Source organism: Montipora foliosa, unplaced genomic scaffold, assembly GCF_036669935.1.
Source record: "Montipora foliosa isolate CH-2021 unplaced genomic scaffold, ASM3666993v2 scaffold_271, whole genome shotgun sequence".
Lineage (NCBI taxonomy): Eukaryota > Metazoa > Cnidaria > Anthozoa > Scleractinia > Acroporidae > Montipora > Montipora foliosa.
Genome location: NW_027179573.1, coordinates 1 through 7,500, shown reverse-complemented (window position 1 = coordinate 7,500; position 7,500 = coordinate 1). Strand labels below are relative to the sequence as shown.

Here is a 7,500-nt window from a genome sequence, read left to right as displayed (position 1 = left end):
TGAATATGAATCAGTGAATCGTCTTTATCCTTACTGGAAATTTGAACCATTTTGTTTAGATTCCTTGGATTCTAGCGAGTGTAAATTTGCTAAGGGGAATTGGTTCATAAACAAAAAATGCGGCTACAATTATCTCTTTTACCTTTCTTTTCTGCTTTCCTCCCGTGTCATGGTAGATTATGGATAACGCTACATCGAGAACAAGCAAATTTCGGTTTCAGCCGCGATGTGGCCAAATGATGTCTTTGAATGAACTCAGAATTTTCACTAGATTTTTTAATTTCAGCGATGGATAAATCAACACAAACACAACCAAATGCACATTTAACCCATTCAGTTTTCAATGCGTAATAAAGGAAAAGACTAAAATAGTGTGAATAAGTATGGATGAATTCTTACCATTTTCAAGGTTGATTCCACGATGAGAAACCCGGCGAAAACATACGACGGTCAAATGTCACAGGGATTTTGTGTGACATGACACTCATCTAACCGTCCCAGTCCCCCTATTGAGATAAACTATTTCACTTAAATGAATGTGATGGACAACATAGGGTTTACTGAGAGGCATACTAGACTATGTGTATGTTGAGATACTCCTTTAACACAACAGACCGGAAATATTTTTATGCATTGTTATTTACAGTGTCACTACCTTCCTTTTTATCTGTTTGAAAGTATACCTTTGGTGGGGAAAAAGGAAGTACATCACTATCAAGAATTCCGAAGAGAATACCATCCCAAAACTGGGTTGAAATTCACTCTTCAATGTGACAATGGCATCAGTCATTTTGAAAGATGGACTTTAAACCTTAGCTGGAAATCACGTTAAATTTTCGCAATATGGAAACCTAGTTTAAAAACAGACATTCTCAAGTGGGTCAACTAATTTGTCCTTCTTACAAAGAACATCGCCAAAACTTAAGATTATCGTTGATATACATTACATGTAAAATAAAAGGGAAGAGTTTTGTTCAGTCCCACTTTTGCATGTGGTACACTGTAGGCTACTTTATAAGCGCAAAATTTAGGCAAGTCTATCTCAACTACAAAAACATATCAAAGAGATAAAAAAACCGTTATCTCACCAACAAATGAACCCAGAAGGGTCCTGCATAATGCTGCAGTTTACGTACGTATTCCTTCACGTTGTCACGTTGTGATCCCCTATGTTACATTTTATGAAAATGCGCCGAGGGATATTTAAGCCATCAGCAATGATGTCACGTCATTTTGGAGTATGGAAATGAGTGTTGACCTTCACAACTCGGTGCGAAAATTATCACTAGTGCAGCCTAAAATTGGTTTGGCAAAGTATTCATAATTATGATGTAGATCTTTTTTTTAACAACTCCGTACTGATCTAAGTTTAAGAACTGGTTCATGCTTAGCGTGTGTATATCGAGTTATGGATGCACGCAGGAGGTTGCTAAGCGCAAGGGAAGCGTAAGAGTTGCACTCTCCTACGAGTCACACTTGCCTAAGAGTCACTAACTCATGTTTCTCACAACGAACTGAGAGGGAAAACAAAGCATCCAACTGTTTGGTTAAAATCACGCCACAAGTAAATTTATATGGTTCAATTAAATGTTGAAAAGGAAGGATTTCCTTCTTCAGTTAAAGAAAACATTGGCAAAGAAAGTCCAAGCACTCGATGAAAATGTAGACAAACAAAGTCAAAATGCCCAAGCAAACAAAGGGTTTGGATTGTTCAGAATGATGCCGAGTTCATATTGCCATTTACAGTGTTTTGTTGATTTTGTAAATAATTTGTTTTCAGCAGTTTGAACAAATGTAATAAAAAAACAATGATAACAACAAGAATAACTTGCTTTAAAAGTTGCCACAGACCAACTTGCGGCCTTTCTTGTTCTTGTTAAATGCCTTTCAAATACAGTTTTGTGCAAATTTTTTGTTGAACGCGCCTGTTGTGCTTCATTTTCGTTGCCCCCAACTCTAGTCGGCTTCCTGCTTACTAAAAAGTCAATGCCGGGAGAAAATTTGGGCTGGTCCTCCCTTGGTTCCTTCATTTAATTATTTCACTGTCAACTACAAGGGAACTTGCAAAACTCGACGAAAACTTTGGATCTCATATGAAGCTGCACATGTTAGTGGAGCTCCGGGTGCGCCGAAGGCACCATAGCTAAGAAAATATGGTAACCCATCCATGTGAGAAAATTTGGTTTTATAGCAGAGCTCTGCACGCGCGCACCTTTGGCGCAAAAGGGTTTGGATTGTTCAGATTGCGCCGATGGCGCGCACGCGCGTGCGGAGCACCATAGCTAAGAACATACTGGTAACCTGTTGATGGGAGAAAATTTGGTAAAATAGCCATGACGTCATTTTCCGTCCGTACGTCCCCCCTTCATGTATGCCAATGTGACCAGTACACGTAACCACATCACGGGCTCAAGTTTGGAGCTCATCCAGGAGGCAATACTCCATTTGACACTGTAACTAGTTTACAGCATACATCTTTGATACTTGACTGTATCACCGCTAAATGTAATAACAACGCTAAATGTAATACCAACCGTAAATGTAATAAAAATTAACTCCAAATGTAATACTAACCAGAAATGTAATAAAAATCAACCCTAAATGTAATAACTTACCCCACCGTAAATGTAATACAATTTAACGCTAAATGTAATCAGGTGACCGACCGTAAATGTAATACAATTTAACCTTAAATGTAATAACACGTTATTAAGAGCGGCAAAGGCGTAAATGGCATCAATATCATCAGTGATATGATATCACTTCAATAGATTATCGGAATACCCAATCACGGTTATTCCCCTTTACTAACTACACCGTTAGGCGCAGATTACCCCTGGGGGGTTACTCCAATACAATACCTATAGGGGTATGCGCCGCCTAACGGGGTCATGATTCTGGAGCTCCTGAGTTAGAGACGTTTCCTAAACAGGGTATAATATTTTGAATGCACGAAATCTCCACTTTTGTAAGCAAGGAGAGATTGGTTCAAAAAATACGATTCAAAACTGTTACACCCTGTGTTGCCCATAGTTAGCTTACGAGCATGATTGTGTGTGTTTTTGGCTAACCATATCAAATGTGGGGCAAATTCTTTCCAAAACGGGTCCAAATTCTGAAGTCCCGGGCGGCATATACCCACCCAAAAAATAGTTCAGTGCTCCCCCCCCCTCCCTCCCCCCGGGAGATTACCGTGCACCTTCAGGGGTGTCTCGCGTACAAGCGATGTAGCGCGTCGGGTTTAAACTATAGATATCTAAACCCTTACATCAAATTAAAGCTTATAGGACTGGCTATTAGACTATACCAAAACTTTTGAAAACAAATGAATTGCCGAAATTTTCACGACTTCTAAATGCGAGCGCCCGAACCACCTTTTGAAAGTTACATGTCAAAGCAAATTTTGTTTTTCGCTTGTTTAATGTGTAATTTCAGTGAAAAGTTACAGAACATTTTTGAAATAGGATTAAAAAAATGTGGAGTGATCGTACAAAAATCGCTCTTGAAAAAAGTTATTTCAAAATAAAAAATTCGGAGAAGTGGTTTTGTTGTTTATATGTAAAACTAGGTACTGTCAAAATTTGAGAGCAATCGAACAAATTCCCTTTGACTTGTAGCTCTTTAAGTGTGCCCTTCTGGTGAAAAAATTGTTTCGAGAAAAAACTCTGAAAAATTTTTCCTGCTTCGCAAACAAACTCCGCCCACAAACTCAGTCAACTGGGTTCTCAAGACGCTCGTCTGGAATTGTATGGATTTTCACGTGGTTCTTGTCGTGGTCTTCGAAAGTAAGCAAAATGATTGTAAAATGTCCCTTGTTAGCGTTTTTTATTTTCATCATTGGAACGTGGGCAGAAGATAAGAAATGTTTTCGTCAAATGTCAGCCGTGGACGACGAGACTTACGCAACTCTTTTCGCCTTAACGAGTGGAGAATTTGTGGTGCCTGTGAAAGATCGCTCCCGAAGCCAAAAGGCAGCCTGTGTTCGTTTCTGGAGAGCCAAGTCACAGTTTTCTATCTCTGAAGTTAACGGCAGGAAAAGGCTATTTTTTAAAGGCAAAGAAGTTACAAAGAAGTCGGAACTGAGTGCTTTGGTTGAAAAGGAATTTCGGCATTGCAAAGGCGCCGGCTCAAGAAAGCTGAACCGAAGACTGATCAAGCGCTTTCAAGGTGTCAGTGAAAGAAACGTCCAGAATGTGCTGTCCAAAAGTCGACTCAGCCAGAAGATGAACGCACGGTTTCAAAATAAAGCGATACAGCGGCCCATAAGAGCAAAAACAGTCCAAGTAAGAATTGATAAATTATGTTATTAATTAGACCAAACCAATCTTCCCTAATCAACCATTGTGCCGGTGGGGGGGGGGGGGGGTTCCAAGAAAATTTGGGTGGGGATGTACGGCACGCTTCCCAAAACCTTACATTATTTATGACCAAAATCTGCGATATTACCTATGGTATTTATAACCTGACCAAAAATTTGAAACCCTATTTATCACTTGACTCTTAAATCAAAACCCTGTTTCTGACCAGCGTTATATAATAAGTTCCAGACCAATGTTACATTACCGTAAACATAATTTGTGAAGTGCTTTGTTGATTTTCTTTTCGAGAAAGATGAAAAAAGTGGCTTCTTCTTAAAACGATACCCATATCAAGGCTAGAGTGCAAAAACCATACCCCCATTTATGACCAAAACTTTTCCTTAAATTAAAACCATTCTCTTTGGGGTCAATCGACTCATTTAAGCATTCTAAGGGGTTATTCAAGTGAAGAACTTTGGAAAGAAATGTGAGAAATGGTTTATATGACAGGGGCATCTCAGCTCGTCTATTACTATGATAATAATCATAATAATGTCTTTTACATGGACAGGATTAGTATTGCAGCGTAGCTGATGTGATCGTGTATAATATAGTAACCCTAAGACGAATACACAAACAAATTTACAAAATTAACAAAATCAAAAATAGCACCTGGGCTCTTCCTTGATGAGAATGAGTGAGTCTGAGCACTTTGATTGCATGTAGAGTGACATCGCTGCAAAGCATGTTATACGATTAAAGATTTCATTTCTACGTTGTTTGTAGGTAAGACATCAAATTGACCTGGTTGATATGAAAAAATCAGCTGTATCGAAGAACGGAAAAACGTACAAGTACATCCTAACAGTTCAAGATGTTTTTAGTCGATATTTGTGGCTGCGTCCTTTGACAGGGAAGTCAAGCAAGCTAGTAGCAAGAGAGCTTAATAAGCTGTACACAGAGGTCGGCCCTCCACGAGTGATCCAATCAGATAACGGAGGAGAATTCAAACAAGCCGTGGATCTGCTATGCAAATCGCTAGGAGTGAAGATAATCAGAGGGTCCCCGTACCATCCCCAGTCTCAGGGAAAAGTGGAACGGTCTCATAGATCTTTACGAAAAAAGATAAATTTTGATCTTATTAATTTTTCCAAGGTTGGAGTGAACTGGGTCTCAAAATTAATGGAATACCAAAAGGTCCTAAACGAGGAATTGATGGACGTTTTAGGTAAACAATCGCCTTTTGAGGTGTTTTACGGTCGAGCGTCTAATGCTTTATCCGAGATATCGGATGGCGGATTATCCTACCAAGAGAGTGTTTCATCTGCAGCTAGAATTTCTCCTAGGGCCTCCGATTTCAGAAACAATGGTGAACGTATCCGCAAAATTCGATCCAAAGCTAGGGCGTCCAACAACGTATGGGACAAGCGATACATTAAGAGGAGAGTAAAAGGCAACCCACCCTCCGTTTACAAAGTGGGAGAACGGGTTCTAATTCGATTTCCATTTTCAGGAAGAACCCGCGGTATTCCAAAAAAGCGATTTGTTGTTGACGGAACGATTATAAAACGAAATGTACAGTTTGGAAAATACAAAATAACATACGAATCCCCCACAACAGAAAAGTCTTGCTGTGACTGGGTTTCAGTCGAAGATATGACTAGTGCTACAGCTGTTGAAGAAAAACGCAAACGGGCAGCCGCGAGGAGACAGATGAGTCTTTCAAAAACACAGAAGGAACATAAAGCAAAGAAAGCAGCTCACCGGGACAAATACTACATCGCAATGACGCCTGAGGACCTTCATCAACCGTTCAGCGAACAAGGCTTTGATGTCACATACAATCCACCAGGAGACGGCAACTGCCAGTTTTCAGCATTGGCCCATCTACTCCAAACTATTGGCATTTTTCATTCCGAGGAATCTTTGCGGAGAGAAATAGTAAGATATCTGACTGAAAATCCAAACAATCAGGATGGATTTCCTTTTGAACTTTTCGTAGGCATGCCTTGGTCTCAATACCTCACTAGCATCGCCCAAAATGGAACTTACGGAGATCAGATCACTCTTCAAGCTGTCGCTAATCTTTTCAACGTGGAGATTGTAATAATATCGACATTGGGTCCAAACGCAAAAACTGTTATATCTCCTCAATTTTCCATTCCTTTTGCCTCACTGACACTAGGACACTTTGCGGAAGATCAAGGAATCCATTACGTTTGTTTAACGGCACTGAATCATAATTACGGTAACAGTTCAGTAGGAGATGAAGATATTTGTGACAAGCCTACGAATGAAGAATCTCAATGGGCTGCACATGAGATAGGTAGCGGAGAAAACAATGAAGAACCTCGTTCCATAGAGGACCTTCCAAATGAAGTCCTTGAAATCATTATTACTTTTTCGTTAACAGGAAGCCCGAGAAACATTGTGGACACCTTTAACATTTTAAGCATGATAAACAAACGATTTAGAAGTCTCACAGGCTCATTCATTCAAAGGCTGCCAAGAGTGTTTTTTGATTGGGATACATGCGTAGGTTACCACAGCATGCGACAGATTTCTAAAACACGTGGGAAAGGGAGTGGCCTTGTTTTAGCACTTAAGAACATAATTAACCACCCTCAGTGGATAAATGCGTGGGTGAGACTTCTGTATACTGGGATCGTAGGATGGTTCTACATTCAGAACATCATCTGGAAAAATGGAAGGAAAAAATAAAGAGTATCCGAACTGTCATGCCGGAAAGTTTCTGTTACCGTTTGTCTGTTGACTCAAATCGATATAGAATATATATATATCGATATATTGATAGAATAAATCTGAAAACTCTTAATAGACTGTTGGTTAAAGCTTTGAAAAATGTAGATTTTTTACTATTTCTTACTGTGTTCTACGAACAAGCGTTGAGTAATCGCACCAAATAGTGAGAATACGTTTATTTCATTTACAAGTAAGTTGTGACTATATTTGCATGACTATCGTTGCTATTAAAGTTGTCTTTATATCATCTGTACCATCTGTATATTTTTATGCTTTATCATACCACCGTCTCACCAAATCTTTCAAACACATCCAGAAGGACTCTAAAAAATAGCGGGCCCCTTTCAAAGAGTATAAACCAGGGGCCCCAAACGATCCCACAACTGAGTGCACGCCTTCTCTCGCCCAGGCTTCCCCACTATTTCCACTATGTACTTGC

At 39.6% G+C, this 7,500-nt stretch overlaps 1 long non-coding RNA gene across 2 annotated transcripts in view; it reads right to left on the bottom strand.

Moving 5' to 3' along the window:
* The window catches only part of LOC137986699 (uncharacterized), a 15,458-nt gene extending 15,014 nt beyond the window's left edge, over positions 1-444 (bottom strand). Inside the window, exons 1-2 of one of the 2 annotated variants that reach the window (XR_011119957.1) lie at positions 400-444; positions 143-189 (exon numbers count right to left, since the gene is read on the bottom strand). This is a non-coding gene — a long non-coding RNA (uncharacterized lncRNA). The remainder of the gene's footprint in view (positions 1-142; positions 190-399) is intronic. The other variant, XR_011119956.1, reaches the window with a different exon arrangement.
* Positions 445-7,500: the final 7,056 nt, after the last annotated feature.